Source organism: Heterodontus francisci, chromosome 14 (assembly GCF_036365525.1).
Source record: "Heterodontus francisci isolate sHetFra1 chromosome 14, sHetFra1.hap1, whole genome shotgun sequence".
Classification (NCBI taxonomy): Eukaryota; Metazoa; Chordata; class Chondrichthyes; order Heterodontiformes; family Heterodontidae; genus Heterodontus; species Heterodontus francisci.
This window is the reverse complement of record NC_090384.1, coordinates 68,129,055-68,143,129: the sequence shown is the minus strand read 5'-3', so window position 1 is coordinate 68,143,129 and position 14,075 is coordinate 68,129,055. Positions and strand designations below refer to the sequence as shown.

The window sequence follows — 14,075 nt, the reverse complement described above, 5'->3', positions numbered from 1 at the left end:
CTGGGACCTGCTGAGATCATCTTGACCTAAACTGCATACAGTCATGCAATGTACTTCATTAAAGGGAAATAAATGAATGTGGCATTAAAGGGGAAGTTACCACAACTGATAGCTCTTCAAACAGTAAATCCTTTGTCTAAAATGTATCCAAGAAGGTTTTTTTAATAATTAACTTTTGAAAAGGTCACAGTTAAAAGCTTCTCCTCCAAGGCTTGTACATTTCATCATGCAATGATTCAGGCACCCTGGAGAGGTGTAATACAAAATAACCTTTACAGTATGTTTACTTCCTATTATTGATGTCAAGGTAATCAGAACACTTTAGGAGTAAGTACTTACTATTCTCAGCATGCAATGGAAAAGAAATTCTACAGTTAAAACCTTTAACAGGCTCAATTAGGTTATTAATATGTCAAACAGTGGGCTCTGGTGGCATCTGCTCTGAAATGTTTCCTAAGTTTCTTCCTATCTGGACTTAGACTGGAGAACAGCTGGCTATGTAGAAATTTCTAAAATGTAAACTGGACGCCAAGGCCACAAAATTGGACAGGGCCCAAAGACGGGCACATGGATTGATGCGGAATCACCCCATGTCTGTTGCTTCTGATGCAGGCAGCACAGAGATTTCGCACCGCCTGCTAATTTAAATAATTGTATCTTTCAGCCAGCACTAAGCGTGTTGTTGAGCAGCTGCATGTTCACACAGGGGGTGAAAATTCATGAGAGGGTAGATCGAGTTAAAACTAGCCTGTACTACTTAAAGTCAGCCTGCTTCTCGTAAAAGAGGAGGTACCTTGTGGCTGGATCAAGTGTTGGAAGTCATTTGAAAAGTGATTTTGACATAGGGAATGATGAAAGGTCACTGACCTGAAATGTTAACTCTGCTTCTCTCTCCACAGTTGTTGCCAGACCTGCTGAGTATCTCCAGCATTTTTTGTTTTTATTTCAGATCTCCAGCATCTGCAGTATTTTGCTTTTTATTAAGAAGCATCCAAGTGCTGTGTACTGGGAAATGGCCCTAGTAGGCTGGGTAAACCCCAGTGAGACGCTTGGACACATTTGGGGGTCCATAACCCTTGGTTTGACAACAGCACCTCAATTCTCTGCAGTCAGGTCAATAGAGTCTGTTTGTCAGGGTTGGAGTTTGGAAACCATATCTGGACCCTGTATTTGTTTCTTGACACTGATTTACTGGAATATTGATCTCTCAGTTGCCCCTCCTCCATTCTTCTCCAGCTCTGCAGTGTCTAGCTCTAAATGAGTCTGTTGGTGTCTTTAATTGTCTCCGTTCCTAGAAGGATCTGAGGAGTTTCTTTACTCTCCCTCAACATGTTCCCTTTCTTTGTGCGGAGCTGTTCTAAGTATCACGTTACATTTAGTATTGATTCTAAGGGGCCATTGGGATTAGAGGCTTTTGTTCTGCTTTTCTTTATATTCAGAAGATCAAACAGTTGTGTGAAAGAGATTTTCATCACCTGGTAACTGTAAGTCTCAGTGTTCTATTGCAGAGATCTTACAGTTGAGGCAAAAAGTATCAGTGTGACATGTGGAGTCAGGTTGCAGATCAGCCATGATCTCATTGATTGGCGGAACCGTCTTGAGAGGCGAAATGGCTGACTCCCGTTCCTATGTTCTGATGATAAACACAATATAAATGGACAAACCTGAGCGACAGTTTAATCTGCTGCACTTCCTTCAAGTAAAAGGTGTCGCTATGGGTACCCGCATGGGTCCTAGTTATGCCTGTCTTTTTGTGGGATATGTCGAGCATTCTTTGTTCCAGTCCTACTCAGGCCCCCTCCCCCAACTCTTTTTCCGGTACATTGATGACTGTATCGGTGCCGTTTCCTGCTCCCGCCCAGAAGTAGAAAGCTTTATCAACTTTGCTTCCAATTTCCACCCTTCTCTCACCTTTACATGGTCCATCTCTGACACTTCCCTTCCCTTCCTCGACTTCTCTGTCTCCATCTCTGGGGATAGGTTGTCTACCAATATCCATTATAAGCCCACCGACTCCCACAGCTACCTCGACTACACTTCTTCACACCCTACCTCCTGTAAGGACTCCATTCCATTCTCCCACTTTCTCCGTCTCCGACGCATCTGCTCTGATGATGCTACCTTCCATGACGGTGCTTCTGATATGACCTCCTTTTTCCTCAACTGAGGATTTCCCCCCACTGTGGTTGACAGGGCCCTCAACCGTGTCCGACCCATTCCCCGCACCTCTACCCTCACCCCTTCCCCTCCCTCCCAGAACCGTGACAGGGTTCCCCTTGTCTTCACTTTTCATCCCACCAGCCTCCATATCCAAAGGATCATCCTCCGCCATTTTCGCCACCTCCAGCGTGATGCCACTACCAGTCGCATCTTCCCCTCCCTTCCCCTGTCAGCATTCCGAAGGGATCGTTCCCTCCGCGACACCCTGGTCCACTCCTCCATTACCCCCACCACCTCGTCCCCATCCCAGGACACCTTCCCCTGCAATCGCAGGAGGTGTAATACCTGCCCATTTACCTCCTCTCTCCTCACTATCCCAGGCCCCAAACACTCCTTTCAGGTGAAGCAGCGATTTACTTGTACTTCTTTCAATGTAGTATACTGTATTCGCTGCTCATGTAGTCTCCTCTACATTGAGGAGACCAAGCGCAGACTGGGTGACCGCTTTGCGGAACATCTCTGCTCAGTCCGCAAGCAGGACCCTGAGCTTCCGGTTTCTTGCCATTTCAACAGTCTCCCCTGCTCTCATGCTCACATCTCTGTCCTGGGATTGCTGCAGTGTTCCAGTGAACATCAACGCAAGCTCGAGGAACAGCATCTCATCTACCGATTAGGCACACTACAGCCTGCCGGACTGAACATTGAGTTCAATAATTTCAGAGCATGACAGCCCCCCATTTTACTTTCATTTTTAGTTATTTTTTCTTCCTTTTTTTTTTACATTCTTTTTTACATTTTTTACAATCTTTTTTTGCATTTATTTCATTTCATCTTAGTTTGTTCAGTTTGCTTACCCACTGTTTTTTTCAGGTTTTTTTTCAGGTTTGCACTTGCTGCTGTTCAATATTCAGTGTATTCACACCTAATCTGTACTAATGCTTTGTCTTTCAACACACCATTAACATATTGTTTGCCTTTGCTCCGTGACCTTTTGGTCAGCTATGTGGCCTGGTCCAATCTGCACCTTCTCCTTTGTTATCTCTTGCCCCACCCCCACCTCACTTGCTTATAATCTGCGACTTTTCTAATATTTGTCAGTTCCGAAGAAGGGTCACTGACCCGAAACGTTAACTCTGCTTCTCTTTCCACAGATGCTGCAAGACCTGCTGAGTGATTCCAGCATTTCTTGTTTTTGTTTCAGATTTCCAGCATCCGCAGTATTTTGCTTTTTGTTTAATCTGCTTTCCTTGTTCACCAGACCCAATCATACAGGCTGCCAATTGAAAGGGAATTATCCTTGGATTGGTTCTCTATCTCTGTGTAGTTTCGGACAAGGATAACTCGGGGATTCTGTTAAATTGAATAAATGAGAGACTGAAATTATGCTCAATGTGAGATCTTTATAGCTGCTGGGGAGCCACTGGGTGGTAGCACCATTCTGCTTCTGCTTTAGAGGATAGCTTGGAGGCTGGATCAGCATGTGGTGAGACTCCAGGTATGAATGGCTGGCAGCCAGGGAAGGGGACAAGAGTAGTGCAGATTCCAGCTCACCGGAGGGCAAGGTAACACATGAGTTCCACTACAGAGGACTCAGCTGAGGACTTCAATGGGACAGCATACAGAAGGCAGCTAATTGGTATGTACAATGAAATGCTTGGTGCAGTGGCAGGCCTAGCAGAAATCATTGTCAAGAAATATGGAGCAGTCCGGCACCAACTTGGCACAGGGCTTTGTGCGGTGGAGCCCATCCTTTCCAGCTTGGAAGTGGTGGCCAACTCCATTAACAACTTGTGGACCCAACCATGATACAGAATCTGATGGCCAATGTCTCAGTTTCCATTGCAGCATAAGCAGAAGCCATCCAATGTCTGCAGTGGAAGCACAGACTGAAGTCATGCAAGGTCACCTTGCTGCCGAGAAAGCTCAGACTGCTGCCATCATGGCTGCAGATACCAACACTCAAAGCACCTTGCCGGGTATTCTCCAACAGATTACTTGAATTGCTGAGGTGCCGCTCCAAGGGAGTTGCAGTGGCTACATCAAGTATGAACCGGCTGTCTTCTCTCAGGATGAGATCCACTTGCCTGGAGGACTGTAGCTCCAATAACATTCAAGAAGCTCAACACCATCCAAGGCAAAGCAGCCTGCTTGATTGGCACCCCATCCACCACCTTCAACATTCACTCCCTCCACCACTGATGCACAGTGGCAGCAGTGTGTACCATCTACAAGATGCACTGCAGCAACTCATCAAGGCTCCTTCAACAGCACCTTCCAAACCTGCAACCTCTACCACCTAGAAGACAAGAGCAGCAGATGCATAGTGACACCACCTTGTGCAAGTTCCCTTCCAAGTCACCCACCATCCTGACTTGGAACTATATTGCCATTCCTTCACTATCGCTGGATCAAAATCCTGGAACTCCCTCCCTAACAACACTGTGGGTGTACCCGTACCAAATGGACTGTAGCGGTTCAAGAAGGTAGCTCACCACCATCTTCTCAAGGGCAATTAGGGTGGGCAGCAAATGTTGGCCTTGTCAGTGATGTCCACATCCCATGAAAGAATAAAAATAGGCATTCGTCCTCCCACCTCTGCCAGTGCCCATCAGCCATACCAGACTGCTGCCACCCATGCTGAGATGGTGCAGTTCAAAGCTGAGCCTTAAAGGCTCAGAGCTGCTTGAGGTTGTCCAACAAGACCATTTGAAGTCTCCTCCACTGAAAGTCAGCAGCCTTCCACTAGCCATGCTGCAGCTACAGGGATAGCACTGCATAGGAGCACTAGAACAGGCAAAGGCACACAGAAGACAGGCACTGAGGGAACACACAAGGGTGATGAGTTGACATTTGTATGAAATATGGCATAATTTGATTAATAAATTTGTTTTATGGCCAAGTGGACACTGTGACACTCAGCAATAGAGGCAACGTAAGGTGTGGGACAGTTGGTGAATGGGAGTCACTTTTACTGCTATCACTGTTGGATGAGTCACCTATGGACAGCCTGGCCAAAAATGGGCTGTGTTGGTTGCCTCCTCCCTTCCTCAACTGGTCACTGTATTTTTTTTCTATTCATTCATGGGATACAGGCATCACTGGCTCTGCCAGCATTTATTGCCCATCCCTGAATCTGAGTGGCTTGCTAGGCCAATTTGGAGTCAACCACATTGCTGTGGGTCTGAAGTCACGTGTAGGCTAGACCAGGTAAGGATTTTCTTCCCTAAGGAAATTAGTGAACCAGATGGGTTTTTACAACAACAATTTCATGGCCATCATTAGACTAGCTATCAATTCCAGATTTATTAATTGAATTCAAATTCCACCTTCTGTCTTAGTGGGAGTCAAACCCAGGTTCCCAGAGCAATACCTTGGGTTTCTGGGTTCTTAATCCAGTGACAATACCACTACACCACCGCCTTCCCATGTATAGCTAGTGGCAAGGGCTGTGCCCTCATGAGGATGAGCAGCATGCAGCAGATAACCATGAATCTCAACACATGCTCTGCAGAGTACTGCACGGCTCTGTTGTATGATCGCCTTAAAAGTGATGTCCCTTTAAGACCTCAATATGCAAATAAGAAAAGTTGCAGGATGTAGTCATGTAACTACAAGCCAGGGTCACCCTACAACTGTAACACGCAGACGAAGGTTCTGTAAATAGTTTGCTCTGTACTGTACATACATTAGATAAGCTACTCATAAACCTGTTTGAGATCTTCAGTATAACTGGACTCCATGCATCTCATTTATGTTGTATCAGACAACATAAAGAACCCATTACATGTGTTTTTTAATTTGTTCGTGGGATGTGGGCATCACTGGCTAGGCCAGCATTTGTTGCCCATCCCTAATTTCCCTTGAGAAGGTGGTGGTGAGCTGCCTTATTGAATGGCTGCAGTGCTTAGGGTTCCAGTACACCCAGAATGCTGTTAGGAAGGGAGTTCCAGGATTTTGACCCAGCGACTGTGAAAGAACAGCGATCTAGTTCCAAGTCAGGATGGTGTGTGGCTTGGAGGGGAACTGGCAGATGGTGGTGTTCCCAAGATCTGCTGCCCTTGTCCTTCTAGGTGTTAGAGGTCATGGGTTAGAAAGGTGCTGTCGAAGGAGCCTTGATGTATTGCTGCAGTGCATCTTGTATATGGGGGTACACTGGTATGCTGCCATGGTGCGTCTGTGGTGGAGGGAGTGAATGTTGAGGGTGGTGAATGGGGTGCCAATCGAGCGGGCTGCTTTGTCCTGGATGGTGTCGAGCTTCTTGTGTGTTGTTCGAGCTGCACCCATCCAGGCAAATGGAGAGTATTCCATCACACTCCTGACTTGTAGATGGTGGACAGGCACTGGGGAGTCAGGAGGTGAGTTACTCGCCGCAGAATTCCCAGCCTCTGACCTGCTCTTGTAGCCACAGCATTTATGTGGCTGGTCCAGTTCAGTTTCCGGTAATGGTAACCCCTAGGATGTTGATAGTGGGGATTCAGCAATGGCCATTGAACGTCAAGGGGAGATGATTAGATTCTCTCATGTTCAGAGGCAGAGAGGCCAAGACCTGAGAAGAGTTGAGGAGAGGCATACCTTTGGGACCTTCAGGTGGCAGAATTCCAAGTGGCGTCAGGATTCAAAAATTGACGCAGGCGCAGGGAAGCAGCTGATTGGTAAGTAGGTTCAGGTGAGTTTTTCTACTTTTTCTACTATTTATACTACTGCAGTCTATTAGCTCCAAAAGTAAAGGTAAGGACTTTAGATTGTAGTGGGTAGTGTTTGGAGTAGAACAAGGTCCCTAGCGTAATTAGTATTTTTTAATTAAAGGGAGTAACTAAGTAATCTAAAGGTAAGTCATGGCAGGAAATCTCACACCCGTGATATGCTCCTCCTGCACTATGTGGTAAATCAGGGACGCTTCCAGTAACAATGTTAAAAAGACAAGTCTAAAGGCATTCTGTCTTAATGCACGGAGCATTTGCAATAAGGTAGATGAATTAACAGCATAAATAGATATAAACTGTTATGATATGTAGCGATTACAGAGACATAGCTGCAGGGTGACCAAGAATGGGAACTGAACATCCAGGGGTATTCAATATTTAGGAAGGACAGGCAAAAAGGGAAAGGAGGAGGGGTAGCGTTGTTATTAAAGGAGGAAATCAATGCAATAGTGAGGAAGGATATTGGCTCGGAAAATCATGATGTGGAATCTGTATGGGTGGAGCTAAGAAACACCAAGGGGCAGAAAACGTTGGTGGGGGTTGTCTATAGGCCCCCAAACAGTAGTGGAGATGTAAGGGATGACATTAAACAGGAAATTAGAGACACATGTAATAAGGGTACAATTGTAATCATGGGTGACTTTAATCTACATTTGGATTGGTCAAACCAAATTAGCAATAATACTGTGGAGAAGGATTTCCTGGAGGGTGTATGTGACGGTCTTTTACACCAATACATCGAGGAACAGACTAGAGAACAGGTTATCCTAGACTGGGTATTGTGCAATGAGAAAGGATTAATTAACAATCTTGTTGTGCGGGGTCCCTTGCGGAGGAGCGACCATAACATGATAAAATTCTTCATTAGAATACAGAGTGAAGTAGTTGAATCCGAAACCAGGGTCCTGAATCTAAATAAAGGAAACTACGATGGTATGAGGCGTGAGTTGGCTATGGTAGATTGGGGAACTTTACTAAAAGGGTTGACGTGTGCATGAATTACAACAATTATTCCTGTCTGGCGCAAAAATAAAACCAGAAAGGTGGTTCAATCGTGGTTTACAAAAGAAATTAGGGATAGTATTAGATCCAAAGAGGAGGCATATAAAATTGCCAGAAAAAGCATCTGAGGATTGGGAGCAGTTTAGAATTCAGCAAAGGAGGATACAGAGGTTGATTAACCGGGGAAAATAGATAATGAGAGTAAACTTGCAGGGAACATAAAAACTGACTGTAAAAGCTTCTATAAATATGTGAAGAGAAAAAGATTAGTGAAGACAAATGTAGGTCCCTTACAGTCAGAAACGGAGGAAATTATAATGGGGAACAAAGAAATGGCAGAACAATTAAACAAATAACATTGGTTTTGTCTTCACAAAGGAGGACACAAATAACCTCCCAGAAATATTAGGGAACCAAGGGTCTAATGAGAGTGAGGAACTGAAGGAAATCAGTATTCATAAAAAAAATAGTGCTAGGGAAATTAATGGGGTTAAAGGCTGACAAATCCCCAGGGCCTGATAATCTACATCCCAGAGTACTAAAGGAAGTGGCCCTGGAAATAGTGGATGCATTGGTGGTCATCTTCCAAAATTCTATAGACTCTGGAGCAGTTCCTACAGATTGGAGGGTGGCAAATGTAACCCCACTATTAAAAAAAGGAGGGAGAGATAAAACAGGGAATTACAGACCAGTTAGCCTTACATCAGTAGTGGGGAAAATGCTAGAGTCTATTATAAAGGATGTGATAGCAGTACACCTGAAAAGCATAAACGGGATTGGACAAAGCCAGCATGGGTTTACAAAAGGGAAATCATGCTTAACAAATCTACTGGAGTTTTTTGAGGATGTAACTAGTAGAATAGATAAGGGAGAACCAGTGGATGTGGTGCATTTGGATTTTCAGAAGGCTTTTGATAAGGTCCCACATAAGAAGTTAGTGTGCAAAATAAAAGCACGTGGGATTGGGGGTAATATACTGGCATGGATTGAGAATTGGTTGACAGACAGAAAACAGAGAGTAGGAATAAACGGGTCTTTTTCCAGGTGGCAGTCAGTGACTAGTGGGGTACTGCCGGACTGTGCTTGGGCACCAGCTATTCACAATATATATTAATGACTTGGGTGAGGGAACTAAATGTAACATTTCCAAGTTTGCAGATAACACAAAGCTGGGGGGAAATGTGAGCTGTGAGGAGGATGCAAAGAGACTTCAATGTGATTTGAACAAGTTGGGTCAGTGGGCAAATGCATGGCAGATGCAGTATAACCTGGATAAATGTGAGGTTATCCACTTTGGTTGTAAAAACACAAAGGCACATTATTATCTGAATGATGATAGATTGGGAAATCGGGAGGTTCAACGAGACCTGGGTGTCCTTGTACACCAGTCGCTGAAAGCAAGCATTCAGGTGCAGCAAGAGGTTAGGAAGGCGAAGGGTATGCTGGCCTTCATTGCAAGAGGATTTGAATACATAGAAACATAGAAAATAGGAGCAGGAATAGGCCATTCGGCCCTTCGAGCCTGCTCCGCCATTCGTTATGATCGTGGCTGATCATCCAACTCAGTAACCTGTTCCCACTTTCGCCCCATATCCTTTGATCCCTTTAAACCCAAGAGCTATACAGGAGCAAGGATGTCTTACTGCAGTTATACAAGGCCTTGGTGAGACCACATTTGGAGTATTGTGTGCAGTTTTGGTCTCCGTATCTGAGGAAGGATGTTCTTGCCATGGAGGGAGTGCAAAGAAGATTTACTAGGCTTATTCCTGGGATGGCAGGATTGACGTATGAGGAGAGATTGGGTCGACTAGGCCTATATTCACTCGAGTTTAGAAGAATGAGAGGGGATCTCGTAGAAACCTATAAAATTCTAACAGGACTAGACAGGCTAGATGCAGGGAGGATGTTCCCGATGGCTGGGGAGTCCAGAGCCAGGGGTCACAGTCTCAGGATATGGGGTATGCCATTTAGAACCGAGATGAGGAGAAGTTTCTTCACTCAGAGGGTGGTGAACCTGTGGAATTCTCTACCGCAGAAGGCAGTGGAGGTCAACTCATTAAATATATTCAAGAAGGAGATAGATATATTTCTTAATGCCAAAGGGATCAAGGGATATGGGGAGAAGCGGGAACAGGGTACTGAATTAGACAATCAGCCATGATCTTTTTTGAATGGCATAGCAGGCCCGAAGGGCCGAATGGCCTACTCCTGCTCCTATTTTCTATGTTTCTATGTTTGAGATGGTCATTGCCTGGCACTTGTGTGGCGCGAATGTTACTTGCCAATTATCAGCTCAAGCCTCGATGTGGTCCAGGTCTTGCTGCATCTGGACATGGGTGGCTTCAGTATCCCCAATTCTGACCTTATGGTGGAGGGAAGGTCTTTTATGAAGCAGCTGAAAATGGTTGGGCCTAGGACACTATCCTGAGGAATTCCTGCAGTGATGACCTGGGACTGAGATGATTGATCTCCAACAACCACAACCATCTTCCTTTGTGCTAGGTATGACTCCAACCAGCAGAGAGTTTTCCCCCTGATTCCCATTGACTCCAGTTTTGCTAGGGCTCCTTGAAACCATACTCAGTCAAATGCTGCCTTGATGTCAAAGGCAGTCACTCTCATCTCACCTCTGGAGTTCAGCTCTTTTGTCCATGTTTGGATAAAGGCTGTAATGAGGTCAGGAACTGAGTGGCCCTGGCAGAACCCAAACTGAGTTTCAGTGAGCAGGTTATTGCTGAGCAAGTGCCGCTTGATAGCACTGTCAACAACCCCTTCCATCACTTTGCTGATGATCAAGTGCAGACTGATAGGGCAGTAATTGGCCGGGTGGATTTGTCCTGCTTTTTGTGCATCGGACATACCTGGGCAATTTTCCACATTCCTGGGTAGATGCCATATTTGTAGCTGTAACAGAGTGATAAAAAGGATTGTTAAAGTAAATTATTTGATTAACATCCTAGATCGCTGGAAAAAGAATCGGCTGTGTCACATCAATATATTGAAACAATATCACCGTCGGGAGGAGGATAAGCAAACACAGGTATGTCAAGTAGTAGGGACAGTGAAGGATGAAAGGGATAGTGAGGATGAGGCAGAAGGAGGCCTAGACAATTCTCAAATTGAACCTCCTACTATGCGGTTTGCTAATACTGAATTATTGGGGAGATTAGACACTATGCTTTCATATTTAGATGCAGAACAATGAGAAGACCTAACAAGGCTACTCATGGCATAAACCAGAATATACAACCTTAGCCATACATGATGTGGATGTAGGAGAATCCTTTCCTATAAAACAGCATCCTTATCGTTTAAGTCCAGAGGAACATGCCCAGGTGAAAGCAGAACTCCAATACATGTTGGAAAATCACCTACTTGAACCCAGTCAAAGCATCTGGAGTTCCCCAGTGGTGTTGATGCCTAAACCTGATGGTTCAACTAAATTTGGTATAGATTACAGAAAGGGTAATGCAGTAACAAAGACAGACTCCCACCCAATTCCTCGCTTGGAAGACTGTATTGATAGAGTCGGCAATGCCAAGTTTCTTACCAAAATAGATTTGTTAAAGGAATACTGGCAAGTTCCTTTAATACCCTGAGCTAAAGAAATATCAGCCTTTATCACACCAGATGGTCTTTTCCAATGCCGAGCGATGCCATTCAGGCTAAAATGTGCCCCAGCAACTTTTCAGAGACTAATGAACCAAGTGGTAGCCAGTGTTCCTAACTGTGTGATTTACCTTGATGATGTGTTGGTATACAGTGACACTTGGAAGCACCAATTGGAATAACTAAAAGCTCTAATTAGAAAATTAAGTCAGCTAATTTGGTGATATACCCTGCCAAAAGTGAATTTGCAAAAGTGCAGGTAACCTACCTCGGGCATATAGTAGGGCAAGAACAAGTGTTGCCAAGAACAGCAAAAGTACAAGCATTGATGGAGCTCCCTGCCCCTAAAACTAAATGAGAAATCATGAGGTTTTTGGGGATATGTGGTTTCTACCACAAGCTTGCACCAAATTTAGCACTATAGCTGCTCCACTGACAGATTTGCTACAAAAAATGAAAGCCAAGATAGTGTGGTCAGGAGAATGCCAAACATCTTTTGAAAAGCTGAAAGCTATTTTGATCACTGAACCAGTGTTGGCTGCTTCAAATTTCACTAAGCCCTTCAAGGTAGCAATTGATGCTCATGACCTAGGGGTCGGTGCAGTCTTGTTATAAGATGATGGCGGAATTTTTCGTTGGGCAGGATGCCCCACCCACTGGCCAAAATGTCAGTGACGAGCCTGCCTCTGCCGGACCTGGGGAGCCAAGCCAGGATTTTTCGCTCCCCAGGCCCTTAATTGGATTTAGGCGGGACTTCCTGCCTCAAGGAGGTGAAAGTCCCACCTAATGGAGCTGCCAGCCAATCAGCGGACCGCAGCTCTTAGTCCTACCTGGGCCACTGGGAGGGGTGGCCACTGCTGGGATTACACCCAGCCATCGCAAGCAAGGTGAAGGACGGCCCCAGAAGACAGGTTAGTTTTTAGAACATTGCCAGGGACAATTGGCCAGGCTCCTGTGACGCAAGGGGGCTGGTGGGTTGGGGGGCGGGGTGAGTGTTGTGCATTGGGGCTGGTTGGAGCTTCGGGGGTGGATGTCCCTGGGGCACAGGGTGCCCGATCAGGAGGGCCACTCCTCAGCCTGCAAGAAGGCTGCCTGGTTTTACCAGGTGGGGTTCTTGAGGCTTATGCTGTACAGCTGCCAAGGGTAAAATACCCGCAGCGGTGGGAGGAGGCCCATAGTTCTAGTTAATTGGCCACTTAAGGATCTTGATTGGCCAGGGACGGGTGGGCTGTTTCTCATCGCCGCTGCCCAGCATAAAATTGCAGCGGGGACGGCAGGGCACCAACAATAGCCCACCCCTACATCCCACTCAATTTTATGTCCTCCCCCGCCACCATCCCACTCATTTGGGGCCGTAAAATTGTGGCCGATGAATCAGGCATAGAAAGGCCAGTCAGATACTTTTCCAGAAAGCTAAATCCACACCAACATACTCAATAGTAGAAACAGAAACCCTGGGCTTATTACTAGTTCTTAAGCATTTTGAAGTCTATGTTCTCCACGGCTACAGAGATGCTTTATATTGATCACAACCCCTTACCCTTTGTGGCAAAATTCAAAAACCAGAATGTCAGACTATTTCAATGGAGTTTACTATTGCAGCCCTATCACCTAAAGATTATCCACATTGTGGGGAAAAATAATGTAATTGCTGATGCTTTGTCTAGAATTTAACCTTTCTTTGAATTATCTGAGTACAATGATGGTACAGGGCATAACTGTATTAGTTACAGGTAAACAGTGCATGAGAATGAGTGTTTAAAAGTGTTTTAATATTTTTCATCTTCTGCTTTTTCCACACTTTGTAATGAAACACATGTAAAAATGGTGTTTTATTCCTCCAAGGATGGAGGTGTTATGAAAGTGCTAACATTTTAAAATATTTTTTGAGGACTCGTGTTTTAGAATTGTGGAGATGGATTCATTGGAGGACTGAAGTGATTCCATAGATGATGGACTTTTTTTAAAGGGTCACTGGAAGGACTCTGTTTAAAAACAACATTTACTAGATGTCACATGTCTTCAGCTAAGTAAACAACAAGTGCCTTCTAACAATGGGAGTTGTTTACAAAAGAAGTGACATGTCAAGATTTATGGTGCTCAAGAGTGGGTTTCATTTTTGAATACTGTTTTGAGTCAGTTTGGAGGTCAGCCTGCTAAAAGAGAAAACCAGTTCATCTTTTCTCCACCTCTTTGAGAAACCCTAAGACTCAAGTATAAGAAATAGAGAAACCGAAGCAGCATTTCTCCTGAGCAGCTTCTGGAAGACTTCCTCTCGACATCTCCTGAATGAACTGCTACTGAAAAGATTCCAGTGACCTGTCTACATGTCACAGATGCCAGACTGAATGCCACCTGGAACATAACATATCCTATCCTTTTTCTTCAAGAATTAACAGGTACTTTGGCCAAAGCTTCTTTATTCTTCCTGTGTGTGTGTGTTGGATACTTAGAAGGGAAGATATATATTTACTATCATATTTCAAACTGTTTGGTAAAGCTTTGCATCTTCATTGACTAAGTCTTGTTTTATCATAAATTAATACTTTTGTTGTTTATTAAAGAAACCTGGTTGGTGGATTTTATTCTGAAACTAAAATA

At 44.7% G+C, this 14,075-nt stretch overlaps 1 protein-coding gene across 4 annotated transcripts in view; it reads left to right on the top strand.

The window, feature by feature from the left end:
- The window catches only part of syt19 (synaptotagmin XIX), a 74,187-nt gene that overhangs the window by 16,312 nt on the left and 43,800 nt on the right, over nucleotides 1-14,075 (top strand). For 2 of the 4 annotated variants that reach the window (XM_068046407.1, XM_068046404.1), the window contains exons 2-3: nucleotides 10,826-10,905; nucleotides 13,366-13,873. The exons of 1 other annotated variant lie outside the window; for it this stretch is intronic. The gene's annotated coding sequence lies outside the window, so the exon portion shown is untranslated. The remainder of the gene's footprint in view (nucleotides 1-10,825; nucleotides 10,906-13,365; nucleotides 13,874-14,075) is intronic. One more of the 4 variants, XM_068046405.1, reaches the window with a different exon arrangement.